Source organism: Pseudophryne corroboree, chromosome 6 (assembly GCF_028390025.1).
Source record: "Pseudophryne corroboree isolate aPseCor3 chromosome 6, aPseCor3.hap2, whole genome shotgun sequence".
NCBI classification, from domain to species: Eukaryota; Metazoa; Chordata; class Amphibia; order Anura; family Myobatrachidae; genus Pseudophryne; species Pseudophryne corroboree.
The window spans coordinates 474,972,685-474,992,058 of record NC_086449.1 but is presented as its reverse complement, the minus strand read 5'-3'; the positions used below and the strand labels follow the sequence as shown (position 1 = coordinate 474,992,058).

At 46.7% G+C, this 19,374-nt stretch overlaps 1 long non-coding RNA gene across 1 annotated transcript in view; it reads right to left on the bottom strand.

Moving 5' to 3' along the window:
- LOC134932641 (uncharacterized) overlaps positions 1-19,374 on the bottom strand; it is a 32,261-nt gene that overhangs the window by 8,338 nt on the left and 4,549 nt on the right. The window contains exon 2 of the long non-coding RNA XR_010179433.1: positions 17,856-18,003. This is a non-coding gene — a long non-coding RNA (uncharacterized LOC134932641). The remainder of the gene's footprint in view (positions 1-17,855; positions 18,004-19,374) is intronic.

Genomic DNA, 19,374 nt, shown 5'->3' with positions numbered 1-19,374 from the left:
AGACTTGCCAGTGACATGGCCTGCAGGACTATTGGCTTTCCTGTGTAAGGAGGAAATTGACACTGAGGGAGTTGATGGTGTGGTTTGCAGGAGCTTGGTTACAAGAGGAAGGGATTTAGTTGTCAGTGGACTCCTTCCGCTGTCACCCAAAGTTTTTGAACTTGTCACTGACTTCTGATGAATGCGGTCCAGGTGACGTATAAGGGAGGATGTTCCTAGGTGGTTAACGTCCTTACCCCTACTTATTACAGCTTGACAAAGGCAACACACGGCTTGACACCTGTTGTCCGCATTTGTGTTGAAATAATTCCACACCGAATAGCTGATTTTTTTGGGATTTTGACCAGGCATGTCAATGGCCATATTCGTCCCACGGACAACAGGTGTCTCCCCGGGTGCCTGACTTAAACAAACCACCTCACCATCAGAATCCTCCTTGTCAATTTCCTCCCCAGCGCCAGCAACACCCATATCCTCATCCTGGTGTACTTCAACACTGACATCTTCAATTTGACTATCAGGAACTGGACTGCGGGTGCTCCTTCCAGCACTTGCAGGGGGCGTGCAAATGGTGGAAGGCGCAAGCTCTTCCCGTCCAGTGTTGGGAAGGTCAGGCATCGCAACCGACACAATTGGACTCTCCTTGGGGATTTGTGATTTAGAAGAATGCACAGTTCTTTGCTGTGCTTTTGCCAGCTTAAGTCTTTTCATTTTTCTAGCGAGAGGATGAGTGCTTCCATCCTCATGTGAATCTGAACCACTAGCCATGAGCATAGGCCAGGGCCTCAGCCGTTCCTTGCCACTCCGTGTCGTAAATGGCATATTGGCAAGTTTACGCTTCTCATCAGACGCTTTCAATTTTGATTTTTGGGTCATTTTACTGAACTTTTGTTTTTTGGATTTTACATGCTCTCTACTATGACATTGGGCATCGGCCTTGGCAGACGACGTTGATGGCATTTCATCGTCTCAGCCATGACTAGTGGCAGCAGCTTCAGCACGAGGTGGAAGTGGATCTTGATCTTTCCCTATTTTAACCTCCACATTTTTGTTCTCCATTTTTTAATGTGTGGAATTATATGCCAGTATCAATAGCAATGGCCTACTATACTGCGCACAACTGAAATGCACCACAGGTATGGATGGATAGTATACTTGATGACACAGAGGTAGGTACAGCAGTGGCCTACTGTACCGTAATGCTATATATTATATACTGGTGGTCAGCAAACTGTGCAAAAATGAAATGCACCACAGGTATGGATGGATAGTATACTTGATGACACAGAGGTAGGTACAGCAGTGGCCTACTGTACCGTAATGCTATATATAATATACTGGTGGTCAGCAAACTGTGCAAAAATTGGGGTAAGCCATTCTGCGATGATGTTCCTCAGTTTCCGTAAGAGGTTGTCAGCTGTGTGCCTCTTCTGGAAAGCGGTGCCTGCCTAGGAACGAGTTGGCGTTTGCGAGATGCTGCTACTGGTGCCGCCGCTGCTGTTCTTGCTGCGGGAGGCAATACATCTACCCAGTGGGCTCTCACAGTCATATAGTCCTGAGTTTGCCCTGCTCCACTTGTCCACATGTCCATGGTTAAGTGGACATTGGGTACAACTGCATTTCTTAGGACACTGGTGACTCTTTTTCTGAGGTCTGTGTACATTTTCGGTATCGCCTGCCTAGAGAAATGGAATCTAGATGATATTTGGTACCGGGGACACAGTACCTCAATCAAGTCTCTAGTTGCCTCTGAATTAACGGTGGATACCGGAACCATGTTTCTCACTGCCCAGGCTGCCAAGGCCTGAGTTATCCGCTTTGCAGCAGGATGACTGCTGTGATATTTCATCTTCCTCGCAAAGGACTGTTGGACAGTCAATTGCTTACTGGAAGTAATACAAGTGGTCTTCCGACTTCCCCTCTGGGATGACGATTGACTCCCAGCAGCAACAACAGCAGCGCCAGCAGCAGTAGGCGTTACACTCAAGGATGCATCGGAGGAATCACAGGCAGGAGAGGACTCGTCAGACTTGCCAGTGACATGGCCTGCAGGACTACTGGCTTTCCTGTGTAAGGAGGAAATTGACACTGAGGGAGTTGATGGTGTGGTTTGCAGGAGCTTGGTTACAAGAGGAAGGGATTTAGTTGTCAGTGGACTCCTTCCGCTGTCACCCAAAGTTTTTGAACTTGTCACTGACTTCTGATGAATGCGGTCCAGGTGACGTATAAGGGAGGATGTTCCTAGGTGGTTAACGTCCTTACCCCTACTTATTACAGCTTGACAAAGGCAACACACGGCTTGACACCTGTTGTCCGCATTTGTGTTGAAATAATTCCAAACCGAATAGCTGATTTTTTTGGGATTTTGACCAGGCATGTCAATGGCCATATTCGTCCCACGGACAACAGGTGTCTCCCCGGGTGCCTGACTTAAACAAACCACCTCACCATCAGAATCCTCCTTGTCATTTTCCTCCCCAGCGCCAGCAACACCCATATCCTCATCCTGGTGTACTTCAACACTGACATCTTCAATTTGACTATCAGGAACTGGACTGCGGGTGCTCCTTCCAGCACTTGCAGGGGGCGTGCAAATGGTGGAAGGCGCAAGCTCTTCCCATCCAGTGTTGGGAAGGTCAGGCATCGCAACCGACACAATTGGACTCTCCTTGGGGATTTGTGATTTAGAAGAATGCACAGTTCTTTGCTGTGCTTTTGCCAGCTTAAGTCTTTTCATTTTTCTAGCGAGAGGATGAGTGCTTCCATCCTCATGTGAATCTGAACCACTAGCCATGAGCATAGGCCAGGGCCTCAGCCGTTCCTTGCCACTCCGTGTCGTAAATGGCATATTGGCAAGTTTACGCTTCTCATCAGACGCTTTCAATTTTGATTTTTGGGTCATTTTACTGAACTTTTGTTTTTTGGATCTTACATGCTCTCTACTATGACATTGGGCATCGGCCTTGGCAGACGACGTTGATGGCATTTCATCGTCTCAGCCATGACTAGTGGCAGCAGCTTCAGCACGAGGTGGAAGTGGATCTTGATCTTTCCCTATTTTAACCTCCACATTTTTGTTCTCCATTTTTTAATGTGTGGAATTATATGCCAGTATCAATAGCAATTGCCTACTATACTGCGCACAACTGAAATGCACCACAGGTATGGATGGATAGTATACTTGATGACACAGAGGTAGGTACAGCAGTGGCCTACTGTACCGTAATGCTATATATTATATACTGGTGGTCAGCGCCGCCAAAAAGGGGGTGTGGTTTTGTTAAAATGGGCGTGGCTTCGCGTAAAGGGGCGTGGTATTGCAGGAAAAGACTACCTTATACCCCAGTTTTGCAACCTGCACGCCCAGACGTTAGCCACCACAGGAAAGAAAAATAATCCTGATTCATGCCCCTTACATTATTTGTCATTTTTCCTCCTTATAGTAATGCCCAGTATACATTATTCCACATACTGCAATGGCCCTTAGACATTATGCCACACACAACAATGCACATGACACAATATGCACACACTGTAATGCCCCCGACACATTATGCCACACACCGTAATGCCTGTGACACATTATGACAGGAATCGCAATGCCCGTTATACATTATGCTACACACTGCAATGCCCCTGATACATTATAGCACATACAATGTCTGTGACACAGTATGACACACACCACAATGATCCTGAGACATTATACCACATACCACAATGCCCGTGATATAGTATACAACACACCGTAATGCCCGACACATTATGACACACACCGCAATGTCCGTGATACATTATGCCACACACCGTAATGCCCATTACACATTAAGTTCTACAGTAAGGCTTCTAATTACTTTTAAATTACCTGCTCGTTGCCAGGGGTTTCATGCTCTTGGTTCCATGCATGGTGCCAGGGGTTTTCATGCTCAGGGTGTCATGCTCGTTGCCAGGGGTTTCATGCACTGGGTGTCATGCTCGTTGCCAGGGGTTTCATACACTGGGTGTCATGCTCGTTGCTAGGGGGCAGTGCTTGTTGCTAGTGCCGTGCTCCCAGTGCCACATATGCCCCCAGTGCCAGATATTCCCCCACAGTGCCAGGTATATGCCCCCAGTGCCAGGTACATGCCCCCAGTGCCAAATATACCCCTCCCCCAGTGCCACATATGCCCCCTCAGTGCCTGCTACCCCCAGTGCCAAATATTCCTCCACAGTGCCACATATGCCCCCTCAGTGCCTGCTCCCCCACAGTGCCAGGTATATGCCCCCAGTGCCAGATCTTCCCCCACAGTGCCAGGTATATGCCCCCAGTGCCAGGTATATGCCCCCAGTGCCAGATCTTCCCCCACAGTGCCAGGTATATGCCCCCAGTGCCAGGTATATGCCCCCAGTGCCAGATCTTCCCCCACAGTGCCAGGTATATGCCCCCAGTGCCAGGTATATGCCCCCAGTGCCAGATCTTCCCCCACAGTGCCAGATCTTCCCCCACAGTGCCACATATGCCCCCTCAGTGCCTGCTCCCCCCAGTGCCAAATATTCCCCCACAGTGCCAGGTATATGCCCCCAGTGCCAGATATTCCCCCACAGTGCCAAGTATATGCCCCCAGTGCCAGATATTCCCCCACAGTGCCAGGTATATGCCCCCAGTGCCAGATCTTCCCCCACAGTGCCAGGTATATGCCCCCAGTGCCAGGTATATGCCCCCAGTGCCAGATCTTCCCCCACATTGCTAGGTATATGCCCCCAGTGCCAGGTATATGCCCACAGTGCCAGGTATATGCCCCCAGTGCCAGGTATATGCCCCCAGTGCCAGATCTACCCCCACAGTGCCAGGTATATGCCCCCAGTGCCAGGTATATGCCCCCAGTGCCAGATCTTCCCCCACAGTGCCAGGTATATGCCCCCAGTGCCAGGTATATGCCCCCAGTGCCAGATCTTCCCCCACAGTGCCAGGTATATGCCCCCAGTGCCAGGTATATGCCCACAGTGCCAGGTATATGCCCCCAGTGCCAGGTATATGCCCCAGTGCCAGATCTACCCCCACAGTGCCAGGTATATGCCCCCAGTGCCAGGTATATGCCCCCAGTGCCAGATCTTCCCCCACAGTGCCAGGTATATGCCCCCAGTGCCAGATCTTCCCCCACAGTGCCAGGTATATGCCCCCAGTGCCAGGTATATGCCCCCAGTGCCAGATCTACCCCCACAGTGCCAGGTATATGCCCCCAGTGCCAGGTATATGCCCTCAGTGCCAGATCTTCCCCCACAGTGCCAGGTATATGCCCCCAGTGCCAGGTATATGCCCCCAGTGCCAGATCTACCCCCACAGTGCCAGGTGTATGCCCCCAGTGCCAGGTATATGCCCCCAGTGCCAGATCTTCCCCCACAGTGCCAGGTATATGCCCCCAGTGCCAGGTATATGCCCACAGTGCCAGGTATATGCCCCCAGTGCCAGGTATATGCCCCCAGTGCCAGATCTACCCCCACAGTGCCAGGTATATGCCCCCAGTGCCAGGTATATGCCCCCAGTGCCAGATCTTCCCCCACAGTGCCAGGTATATGCCCCCAGTGCCAGGTATATGCCCCCACAGTGCCAGGTATATGCCCCCAGTGCCAGGTATATGCCCCCAGTGCCAGATCTTCCCCCACAGTGCCAGGTATATGCCCCCAGTGCCAGGTATATGCCCCCAGTGCCAGATCTTCCCCCACAGTGCCAGGTATATGCCCCCAGTGCCAGGTATATGCCCCCAGTGCCAGATCTACCCCCACAGTGCCAGGTATATGCCCCCAGTGCCAGGTATATGCCCCCAGTGCCAGATATTCCCCCACAGTGCCAGGTATATGCCCCCAGCGCCAGGTATATGCGCCCAGTGCCTGCTCTCCTCTCCCCCCCCCTTCCCCGCACCTTTGTGTTGGAGGGACACTGAGCGCATAGCGCGTCTCTCCTGTGTCCCTCCTGGCTCTCCCCCGGCAAGTCTAATAAAGGAATGCCGGTTCGTGAGCCAATCAGAGCTCACGAACGGCACTTAGACCGGCCGGGGGAGAGCCAGGAGGGACACAGGAGAGACGCGCTATGCGCTCCGTGTCCCTCCAAGTCCTTACAGCAGGGAGGGAGACCGCAGATTGACATGCGGACGCTCGTCCGCATGTCAATCTGTGCAAAGTCAGTGGCGCCCCCGCAGCCCCTCGCCCCCAAGCCACCGCGAGGACTGCGGGGGCAGTAGTTACGCCACTGGTACTGCTATATATTATATACTGGTGGTCAGCAAACTGTGCAAAACTGAAATGCACCACAGGTATGGATGGATAGTATACTTGACGACACAGAGGTAGGTACAGCAGTGGCCTACTGTACCGTAATGCTATATATTATATACTGGTGGTCAGCAAACTGTGCAAAAATTAAATGCACCACAGGTATGGATGGATAGTATACTTGACGACACAGAGGTAGGTACAGCTGTGGCCTACTGTACCGTAATGCTATATATTATATACTGGTGGTCAGCAAACTGTGCAAAAATGAAATGCACCACAGGTATGGATGGATAGTATACTTGACGACACAGAGGTAGGTACAGCAGTGGCCTACTGTACCGTAATGCTATATATTATATACTGGTGGTCAGCAAACTGTGCAAAAATGAAATGCACCACAGGTATGGACGGATAGTATACTTGACGACACAGAGGTAGGTACAGCAGTGGCCTACTGTACCGTAATGCTATATATTATATACTGGTGGTCAGCAAACTGTGCAAAAATGAAATGCACCACAGGTATGGATGGATAGTATACTTAACGACACAGAGGTAGGTACAGCAGTGGCCTACTGTACCGTAATGCTATATATTATATACTGCTGGTCAGCAAAATTATGCACTGTACTCCTACTATATACTGTCTACAATGCAGCACAGATATGGAGTGTTTTTCAGGCAGACAACATATACTGGTGGTCACTGGTCAGCAAAACTCTGCACTGTACTTCTCCTATATATATTATACTCGTGGTCCCCAGTCCCCACAATAAAGCAGCACACTGAGCACAGATATGGAGTGTTTTTCAGTCAGACAACGTATACTGGTGGTCACTGTCAGCAAAACTCTGCACTGTACTCCTGCTATATAATACAGCTGCTCCCCAGTCCCCACAATTAAGCAGTGTGAGCACAGATATATGCAGCACACTGAGCACAGATAAGGAGCGTTTTTTTCAGGCAGAGAACGGATAAAACTGGTGGTCACTGATCAGCAAAACTCTGCACTGTACTCCTCCTATATTATACAGCTGCTCCCCAGTCCTCCCCACAATTAAGCAATAAAGCACAATGTCAATCTGTGCAAAGTCAGTGGCGCCCCCGCAGCCCCTCGCCCCAAGCCACCGCGAGGACTGCGGGGGCAGTAGTTACGCCACTGGTACTGCTATATATTATACTGCTATATATTATATACTGGTGGTCAGCAAACTGTGCAAAACTGAAATGCACCACAGGTATGGATGGATAGTATACTTGACGACACAGAGGTAGGTACAGCAGTGGCCTACTGTACCGTAATGCTATATATTATATACTGGTGGTCAGCAAACTGTGCAAAAATTAAATGCACCACAGGTATGGATGGATAGTATACTTGACGACACAGAGGTAGGTACAGCAGTGGCCTACTGTACCGTAATGCTATATATTATATACTGGTGGTCAGCAAACTGTGCAAAAATGAAATGCACCACAGGTATGGATGGATAGTATACTTGACGACACAGAGGTAGGTACAGCAGTGGCCTACTGTACCGTAATGCTATATATTATATACTGGTGGTCAGCAAACTGTGCAAAAATGAAATGCACCACAGGTATGGACGGATAGTATACTTGACGACACAGAGGTAGGTACAGCAGTGGCCTACTGTACCGTAATGCTATATATTATATACTGGTGGTCAGCAAACTGTGCAAAAATGAAATGCACCACAGGTATGGATGGATAGTATACTTGACGACACAGAGGTAGGTACAGCAGTGGCCTTCTGTACCATACTCCTATATATTATATACTGGTGGTCAGCAAACTGTGCAAAAATGAAATGCACCACAGGTATGGATGGATAGTATACTTGACGACACAGAGGTAGGTACAGCAGTGGCCTACTGTACCGTAATGCTATATATTATATACTGGTGATCAGCAAACTGTGCAAAACTGAAATGCACCACAGGTATGGATGGATAGTATACTTGACGACACAGAGGTAGGTACAGCAGTGGCCTTCTGTACCATACTCCTATATATTATATACTGGTGGTCAGCAAAATTATGCACTGTACTCCTACTATATACTGTCTACAATGCAGCACAGATATGGAGTGTTTTTCAGGCAGACAACATATACTGGTGGTCACTGGTCAGCAAAACTCTGCACTGTACTTCTCCTATATATATTATACTGGTGGTCCCCAGTCCCCACAATAAAGCAGCACACTGAGCACAGATATGGAGTGTTTTTCAGTCAGACAACGTATACTGGTGGTCACTGTCAGCAAAACTCTGCACTGTACTCCTGCTATATAATACAGCTGCTCCCCAGTCCCCACAATTAAGCAATGTGAGCACAGATATATGCAGCACACTGAGCACAGATAAGGAGCGTTTTTTTCAGGCAGAGAACGGATAAAACTGGTGGTCACTGATCAGCAAAACTCTGCACTGTACTCCTCCTATATTATACAGCTGCTCCCCAGTCCTCCCCACAATTAAGCAATAAAGCACAATCAAGTTCAACAATAAACAGAGAGGACGCCAGCCACATCCTCTCCCTAACATTTCCAATGAACGAGTGAAAATGGCGGCGATGCGCGGCTGCTTATATAGAATCCGAATCTCGCGAGAATCCGACAGCGGGATGATGACGTTCGGGCGCGCTCGGGTTAACCGAGCCATACGGGAGAATCCGAGTATGGCTCGGACCCGTGTAAAAAGGGTGAAGTTCGGGTGGGTTCGGTTTCCGAGGAACCGAACCCGCTCATCACTAATTATAATACATTTTGCAATTAAACATCATTTAAGAGAGAGGAGTTTTTTTGTACAATTTAGTTACCCACTGCGTCCAGGTAACTCATACTTGCCTACTCCCCCGGAATGGCCGGGAGGCTCCCGAAAATCAAGTGACCCTCCCGGGCCCCCGGAAGAGCAGGCAAGTGAGTAAAGTGGACGGTCCAGGCAGTTGATGATCGCTCCAGGTGCGCTGGGTCTCCCAGCGGTCGTCGCCCCCGGTGGGCTCCGGGTCGTCGCGTCTTGCTGGCGCTGCCTCCGGCGGGTTCCCGGGGTGTGGGCGCCGCCATTGCGCCCGGCATCCACGAGAGCGTTGTGAGCGGGTGACGTCATCGGCCCCTTCTGCCAATCGGGAGAGGGCAGGAAGTTCAAAAGCAGACGCCGTACAGAGCCCCGGCGCCTGAGTATCGTCTTTCCAATGATCACCAGTGCTAGCAGCGTTCAGCGTGTTCTCAAGCTGAACGTCTCCTGTGTTCCAGCATTACAGAGTATCAGTGGGACATTCCCTGTGCTACCAGCGTTACAGAGTATCTTTCAGTGGGACATTCCCTGTGCTACCAGCGTTACAGAGTATCTTTCAGTGGGACATTCCCTGTGCTACCAGCGTTACAGTGTATCACTCAGTGGAACCTTCCCTGTGCTACCAGCGTTACAGTGTATCACTCAGTGGAACCTTTCCTGTGCTACCGGCGTTACAGTGTATCACTCAGTGGGACATTCCCTGTGCTACCAGCGTTATAGTATATCACTCAGTGGGACATTCTCTGCGTTACCAGCGTTACAGTGTATCTCTCAGAGGGACACCTCCTGTGCTTCCAGTATTATCCCTAAGTGGAACGCCTCCCAAACTTCCAGAGTTACACTGAATCTCAAATCCTCATTTATTTCTTCAGCATCACTCACAAGTTCTTCATTCTTCTGTGTGCTTTAACATCATTCTCAAATCTTCATTCATCTCTTCAGCATCGCTCACAAGTTCTTCATTCTTCTGTGTGCTTCAACATCGTTCTCAAATCTTCATTCATCTCTTCAGCATCGCTCACAAGTCCTTCATTCTTCTGTGTGCTTCAACATCGTTCTCAAATCTTCATTCAGTTCTTCAGCATCGCTCACACGTTCTTCATTCTTCTGTGTGCTTCAACATCGTTCTCAAATCTTCATTCATTTCTTCAACATCGCTCACAAGTTCTTCATTCTTCTGTGTACTTCAGCATCGCCCCCAAGCCTTGGCCACAACTAATTCTTTAGCATTACACGTCGGTTACAACGGCTAAGTTCTGCATGAGGAAAACCTACATCCGGCCATCCCTGCTCCGGCCCAGCTGTGGTTCCTCTTCCCGATCATCGGAAGAACCCCCGAGTTCTCAACACTCCCAACCCAGGTCAGTGACAATTGCAGAGCGAGGCAGGGCTTAAATTATGCAATACATCAGACGCGCCCCCACCTCAACCCCGCCCCCATTCTGCCTATGCCCCGCCCCATCTGCTCATCACTACTCTGCCCCGCCCCCTGCTAAACCGACCTGGCTGCTCTTTCCCGGAGAGAGCAGCCATAAAGTTGGTAAGTATGAGTATGAGGTAACTGCATCATCGGGTAAGTCCCTAACATTCTAAGGGTTCAAGTCTAGGGCGTGGGACACTTCTATGCAGATATGCAGATCAGCAGTGATTGGGTCTTACCTCTCAACTTTCCGATTTGTGTATCAAACATGTCCATTGGTGGGGAAGTGAGAGGGAGCCTTCAAATCAGGACTGATAATAAATATGAGATATGCACTTTTTAATCTAGTTTGCATTTTAAATCATCCTCATAGTTTATTCTCCTGAAGTGAAAGGAATTGGAATGAAATCTGCATGGTCATGCTATGTTACATACCCACCAGTTTACTGGATATGTACTCCTATGTCTGAGAGATAATACATAGCTAGAAAGTTGGTAATCATTTTGCCACTATAATAATAGCCTATTATTATATGAATATAAAAACTAATATAGGGCCTAGTTCAGATCTGATCGCAGCAGCAAATTTGTTAGCAGTTGGGCAAAACCATGGGGGTCATTCCGAGTTGTTCGCTCGTTATTTTTTTTCGCTACGGAGCGATTAGTTGCAAACTGCGCATGCGCAATGTACGCAGCGCGCCTGCGCCAAGTAAATTAGCACAAAAGTTTGGGATTTTACTCACGGCGTAACGAAGTTTTTTCATCGTTCTGCAGATCGTAGTGTGATTGACAGGAAGTGGGTGTTTCTGGGCGGAAACTGGCCGTTTTCTGGTAGTGTGCGGAAAAACGAAAGCATTTCAGGGAAAAACGCGGGAGTGTCTGGAGAAACGAGGGAGTGGCTGGCCGAACGCTGGGCGTGTGTGTGACGTCAAACCAGGAATGAAACTGACTGAACTGATCGCTATTTGTGAGTAGGTCTCGATCTACTCAGAAACTGCTAAGATTTTCTATTCGCAATTCTGCTAATCTTTCGTTCGCAATTCTGCTAAGCTAAGATACACTCCCAGAGGGCGGCGGCTTAGCATGTGCACTGCTGCTAAAAGCAGCTAGCAAGCGAACAACTCGGAATCACCCCCCATGTGCACTGCAGGGGGGGGGGAGGCAGATATAAAATGTGCAGAGAGAGTTAGATTTAGGTTGGGTGTGTTCAAACTGAAATCTAAATTGCAGTGTAAAAATAAAGCAGCCAGTATTTACCCTGAACAGAAACAATATAACCCACCCGAATCTAACTCTCTCTGCACATGTTATATCTGCCCTCCCTGCAGTGCACATGGGGGTAATTCAGACCTGGTCGCTCGCTAGCATTTTCTGCAGCGCTGCGATCAGCACAGAACTGCATGTCGCACAGGTACAAAGCAGATCGCTGCTCAGTGATGGGTTTGTGTGAAGAATCTATTCGCACGGGTGTTCGCAAGGAGATTGACAGGAAGGAGCCATTTGTGGTTGGTAACTGACCATTTTCTGGGAGTGGTTGGAAAAATGCAGGCGTGTCCATGCGTTTGCAGGGAGGGTTACTGACGTCAATTCCGGTACCGGACAGGCTGAAGTATTCGCAGCGGCTGAGTAAGTCCTGGGCTACTCAGAGACTGCACAAAACCTGTTTGTACAGCTCTGCTACATATGCGTTCACACACTTGCAAAGCGAAAATACACTCCCCTATGGGCGGCATCAGTGCAAAAACCCCTAGCGAGCGATCAGGTCTGAATTAGGCCCCTGGTTTTGCCCATTTACTAACAAATTTGCTGCTGCGCTCAGATCTGAATTAGGCTCATGGATAGTACTGAGAGTAGTAAGTCGATTTGCAAGTGCTGTCATTTTTCCCTTTGTGGCTTATGTATATACTTAATTAAGGATTAACACAACTGCCTGAAGCCATGATTGCGTGAATACTATTTTTATGAAACAGATGTTATATCTGTCATGGTTTACATATGTTTAGTGAACAGTTACGTATGATAGTAGGCAGAACTGGTGGTGACAGATGTTGCAGTTCAGCCAACACAGACTTTTATTAACTGACAGTTTTTGTGTAAAGGAACACAGTACAGAGCAGGTCATTTCAGCATAACACAAATGAACTCTAAACGCATGCTATATTTACTAAAAGGAACCCCTTATTCATGCTTTATATGTACTAAAACTGCTACAGTTGCTCACACAGGGATGCTGCGGAGCTGGCAGCAAAATATACAGTTTACTCAAAAAATACAGTGGACACACAAATGTGAGCAGTACATATCATATGATGCCTTCATATCTGCAGAGCAGCATATGCACATATTTATTACATCATCATTGTGTATCTACGTCGACCCTATAGCAGGTACAAGAACTATGCCTCCAGACAGGTGTACATACACATACACATTTGTATGAGCATGCCCTTACTGAACATTGGCTACATGAGATACCCCCTCCGTTGTTCCACCTTTTTGGTCATAAGGTTTGTTACATCCATACAGGGCATGGCACCAATTTATATTTGCAACCATTCGCTTTCTGATCATGGTCAGTGAAAAGATAAGTAAAATACAACTCAACGTGCTGTCAAATTCTCTATCACACTGGTGCCTTATTTCCTGCAATACTGCAGAATTCAAATATTTAGAAGGATTTTGATTATAATGGCACAATAATAATTGGCATTTAACACAGACTCTTTCCCAAGAGGGAGAAAGTGAATGTATTAGCTTATTGAAAACATCATTGTGTTAAAAAAAAAAGAGTATTCCCCCACTTGCTGTCCCAGGAGAGGGGCCATCTAGTAACACTGACATATATAAAATTGCAGCAGGGGTAGAACTGCGACAGGACCCAGAAGCTGAGGGTTTGGGGGGTGGGGGGGTGGGGGGAATCATGTGACGGGAGTAAGGGACTGAAAGTGAAGAAGATGTAGTCTTCCCAATAGACTTTTGAGAAGGTCGCTCCAGCTGAGATTGCCTTCCACCACCAAATCATTCCCCCTCTTCACTGGATCCCCTCTTCCGGATTCTCCTCGACCAGCCTCACTGGAACTTAAAGTGCTGATCCCCCACCCCATGCTGAGACCTCTGTGTGTCTGTGCTCGACTTGGGAAGTTGAGTAGTGATTGCCATTGACAAACTGTGTGCAAGTGTACCTAGAAGAATACTGTTTGGATGATAAAGGGGATGGGGGTCACACTAAATATTGATTTGATTTAGTTTTCTCTTCTGTTCATTCATTTTGCATTTTGTTAATTGATAAAAACAATCTATTAATGCTTCTATTTTTGAAAGCATTCTTACTTTGCAGCATTTGCTCCACACCTCCCTTAAACTTTTGCACAGAGCTATATATATATATATATATTGTTCTAGTGGTAAATCAGTTGCGCCTTCAGTGTTCATAAATAATACGTTGCAAATCCTTAGGTGATAATTAAAATATGCGTACCAGACATACGTAGAACAGTCGCCTTATTTAAGGTGTCTTTGCATCGGGATGTTCCTTACTCGTACTGACTCTCCATTCCCATCCGTCCGGGTGTTGGTGTGGAGTTTGTACGTATATGCAAGACAATGTATCAATACACTGCTCTTAAAAAGTGACTAGGTGCTGCTTTGTGCAAAATTTGCAATAAAGTGAATATGTGCAGAAGAAGTGCTGTAAGTGCTTGTTAAAAATATATATATATATATATATAATATGAATAAAAGTACGAATATATTACTGGCAGTGTGCTGACTCCCTTTTTTTTCAGGTAATGTGCTTAGATACCATTTATTAAGGGTGCAACACCATATAGCTCAGTAATTCAGAGGAGATCTAAAAAAGAGGTATATTTATATGAGGCACTTACATCTAAAGTTGCACTAAGTTAAATGATGCTGCCGTCATTCCGTCATCAGACTTACAGGTAAGTACCTCTCTGGTGATGCGACCCAGTATCCTGAGGTCCAGAGGTAAGGTCTTCTCCGGCGGTCCCCTCTGCAGTTACCGCCGGCTGACTCCAGTAACTGCAGAGGGGACCGCCGGAGAAGACCTTACCTCTGGACCTCAGGATACTGGGTCGCATCACCAGAGAGGTACTTAAGTCTGATGACGGAATGACGGCAGCATCATTTAACTTAGTGCAACTTTAGATGTAAGTGCCTCATATAAATATACCTCTTTTTTAGATCTCCTCTGAATTACTGAGCTATATGGTGTTGCACCCTTAATAAATGGTATCTAAGCACATTACCTGAAAAAAAGGGAGTCAGCACACTGCCAGTAATATATTCGTACTTTTATTCATATTATATATATATATATTTTTAACAAGCACTTACAGCACTTCTTCTGCACATATTCACTTTATTGCAAATTTTGCACAAAGCAGCACCTAGTCACTTTTTAAGAGCAGTGTATTGATACATTGTCTTGCATATACGTACAAACTCCACACCAACACCCGGACGGATGGGAATGGAGAGTCAGTACGAGTAAGGAACATCCCGATGCAAAGACACCTTAAATAAGGCGACTGTTCTACGTATGTCTGGTACGCATATTTTAATTATCACCTAAGGATTTGCAACGTATTATTTATGAACACTGAAGGCGCAACTGATTTACCACTAGAACAATTTTGAAAACTAAGTTCCCCTGGGAATTGGACTTTTTTGAAATCTGGTTGCGACACCATTTGTCTTGGGAGTGTTTTTTAATTAATTTATTAATTTGCTAATTTTTGCACCATTTCACGTGTAATTCAAGATCTCCCATCTCAGGGATATCTGGTTATAGAATATTCAGGTTGTAGCGCTATCTGCACCTTTTTGTACACAATATATATATATATATATATATATATATATTTGCATTCCTTGCATTTCACCATGGTTGGACCTGATGTGCAAAGTTACTCTTGTTTTAAAATTTCTCCCAACTCAGAATCAGCCCTTTTATAGCCTCTGTTGGAATAAGAGGTGAGGAGAAATGGGGCTCATTCATCTGTAATTAATTAGGGAAATTCCCTTTCCACCGATGCCTGGGTCGGGAAACTGGCAAAATCCAACATTTCAACAATCTCAATTTGCTAATTTCAATCCAAAAATAATTGGAATCAGTGAGTTGGGGATATTTAACTTGTAGTATTTTGCTGATCCCCCTGAGAAATCGCCGGGGCACATGGGCCCCTGGATTCAGGGGGGCCCACACCGCACATACTGCACCCATATATTATACTTACCCCTCCAGAGTCCAGCGATGGCGGCCCTGCACTGCGGACAGAAATCACTCGGAAAATGAACACCGCAGCCATTTCAGAGTGATTTGCACATGCGTACTGGAGATGTCCCCCGGGAACAAGGCACAGGCGCCACGTTCTTCCCAGAGACCTGCGCATACACAGCAGACTCGGAGTATTACGGAGGCTGCACGCGGGTCCCCTCCTCTCTTAAAACACCCCTGTAAAATGTGTATACATCTACCATTATATGAACCCTTTGGTGTATTTTTCTTCTGTATTTCATGCACGTTAATGCATAATAAAGCAGCTTTTATTAGTATTGCATGGGGGAGGGGGGTTGTCAGCAAAGGGCAGCAAATCTAAAACACTTACATTTATAAATAAGCCCTAGATGCGAAATACATGAAAAGGGTCCACTAAACAACGCCTAATTAAAAATCTGATTCCACCATATACACTTACCTCTCTGACCTCTAAGGGTGCATGTGAGTGATGACAACACTGCCCAGTGTGAACTCTGATGTTTTAAAAACAGTAGGAAGAAACAAATGGCAGATTTATGGCCTCTAATAACTAAACTGTCCTTTCCTTAAGTCAGACTAAAATCAGCTAATGTGAGCAAAACACTTTCAGTTGTCAGGTTAAAATAAATATGCTCTCCAGGAGTCCATCAATTATTCTTATCTATTACAAGGATAACTACGTGTTAAGCTACCTCTTGGGCTTTGACTTGCCCTCCACATGTGAATAGGCTAATGTTATCTGTTAATGTGCTAGTGACCTTAACCTTTATATTACAGATGGTGCATGTAACACACAGAAACAATGTGTAATCTGCCCATTCTGAGGGGACTTACAGCTTTTCCTGCAACCTGCATGGAACTTTTCACAGAGATGAACAAAATGACCTTTAATCAATTAGAAATATTATAGGTATATCATTGCTATTAGCTAGGGAAATACTGACAACTATAAAAACACATTATATGCTTCTGTATGCCCCCATAGTTACTTGTATATACATACTTAGAGCAATACTTTGAAATTCTACTGAAATGAAGTTGCGTTATTCTGTTAGGCTAGATAGTAGGGATGCCATATAAGAGGCATCTAAGTACATACCTAAAAGCACCTATTCCTATAGCAACAATATTAAAGAGACTGTATCACAGCACTGAAGTAGACTCAGGCCCGTAACTACCAGTTGGCTAGTATAGCTCTCACCAGGTAGGGGGGAAGTGCCTATCAAGGAAGGGGCAGTGTCCAAACTAGGATTTTTGTCACCTGGGGCAAGGCAGTAATTTGGCACACACCCCCACCCCCACCGCACCCTCTGCAATGTCCCCCTAACATGCCACACAATGGCCCCATATTCAACAGTGTCCCAATATTATGCCACGGTGTTCCAATATTATGCCACAATGTCCCAATATTATGCAACACAGTGTCCAACATTATGCCACAGTGTCCCCACATTATGTCACACAATGTCCCCATATTATGTCATGCACCGGTTAATGGCAGAAACTAGATGCTTGGTAGACAAGGGGGGCGGTGAAAATATAACCTCTTGTCCTGCTACAGTGTGTGACTGGCTGACTGCACCTGTCTGATCCACATTCAGAGTGAGGGCCTGAAGTGAAGAGTCTTGGCTGGCAGAGGGGGGATTGGAGACTCCGTGGTCAGTACTGCTGCAGCTTGTCTGTGCGCAACTCTGTGGTCAGTGCTGCTGCAGCCTCTTACATGATTACATACCCCATATGCCATATTCCACATACCAGATGTATTTTATTTGCCCCCTTCCCTACTGCAGAACTCTTATTACGAAACACTGGACACCCTTCCCTATTGGCTGGTCACAGTTCAGTCAATGCTGCACTTTATCTGTATCAAATAAATATTATGAGGCTCCTAATGTTATGAGGCCCATATCACTCAGGCCCGGCAACAGGGGGGGTCAAAGGGGATACTGGCATTGCGAGGGACCCCAAGGCTCTGAGGGGCAGTAAGCATGGCAGTGCAGAGCCTGCTAGCAATGGATCGTAAATTAAATGGAATGCGCCAGCCGATTGAAAGAGAGCTGTGACACATAATTAATAACTCATACCTTCCATCTGTAACCCCCCTGGTCACGTGTCTAGATCCCCGTACTTATGAATGATGTCATGCGACACATCGCACAACGCTGGGCACTCCCATCCGCTCTTCCCTTCCCTGTGTTGTCCTTGCAGTGGCGATGGTCTTGATCTATCCACCTAAGAGGAGCAGTATTATTATTATTAATCCTTTATTTATATGGCGCCGCAAGGGATCCGCAGCGCCCAATTACAGAGTACATTGACGAATAATCAAAACTGGAAAATAGTGAGTTACAGTTGAAGACAACATAGGACAAGTACAGGGTAACTAAACATAGCTACAGCAGCAAATGACACTGACATAAGTATCAGGGTGGCAGATTTGGTGCCGTCAAAGATGATTTAAGTAAGAGAAGGAAAAGCAAATGAGGGTTGAGGGCCCTGCTCATGAGATCTTACATTCTATAGGGGGGAGGCAGAAGGAGAAACAGGTAGCGTGGAACCTGAAGGATAACGGTGGTATCCAGAGGTGGATTATGATCTCATGGGGCCCTAAGCTTGACACCGATTTGGGGCACCACTTTTTAAAACAATCCTCAGTGTGCCTCCCCACCAATTCTAGCAGACAGGATCCTGGTCATTGTGCTGCCCCTTAGTCAGTGTGTGCTCCCCAATCTGTCCCGCACCGATTATAGCAGGTGGATGGTAGTTGTACTAGTGTATTTATTATTATTACCAGTTATTTATATAGGGCACACTATAGGCACTGTACACAGGCAGATGCAGGCAACTGGCACCTGGCAGTTTTCTAGTCACTGGCAGCCTGCCTGGAGTATTCAACCAGCCCAGCACTCGGACATTGTTGGTGGAAATCAGAAAAGCCCTCCTGACTCCATGATCTGTCTGCGAACCCCCTAGAATCTGCAGGGCCTTTCTTTGTGCCTGCTTTAGTCGCCTAGTGGTAAATCCGCTACTGCGCTGTAATGAGTTTGCTAACTTGTCAGACCTCGTATAATGGAGACACACTAAAGGCACTAATATACACTAGTCAATACAATCACTGACTGAGGGGTGCAATAATGGATATTATAAGGGATGGGGGCCTGCTAAAAGTGTATGGGCGGCATGCTACAATCAGTGTGTGTGTGTGGGGGGGAGGGACTGATATATAATGCAGGTCAGGCACCTAAAAATACTTATTATTACACCCAATTACATTAGTTTTGACTGCATTATATATGAAGCCTCTCCCCCGTTACTGATTGTAGCAGCATAGCAGGTCCCTCCTCCCTTATAATACCCGTTATTACACCCATCAGTCAGTGTGTTTGTATTGATTATATATATTAGTGCCCCACTGATTGTAGCAGGAATCTCCCATATACAGTAGTACTTAATATAGAGTATTATAGCATACTGATATATAACCAGTCAGTGTGTGCCTCCCCCCAGCCATGATTGTAGCAGGCGGATGTACTTAAAATAACACTGTCCATCCTCCATCCCCCACTCCCTCCTGATTGAAATTTTAAGTAGGTGGATGTTATT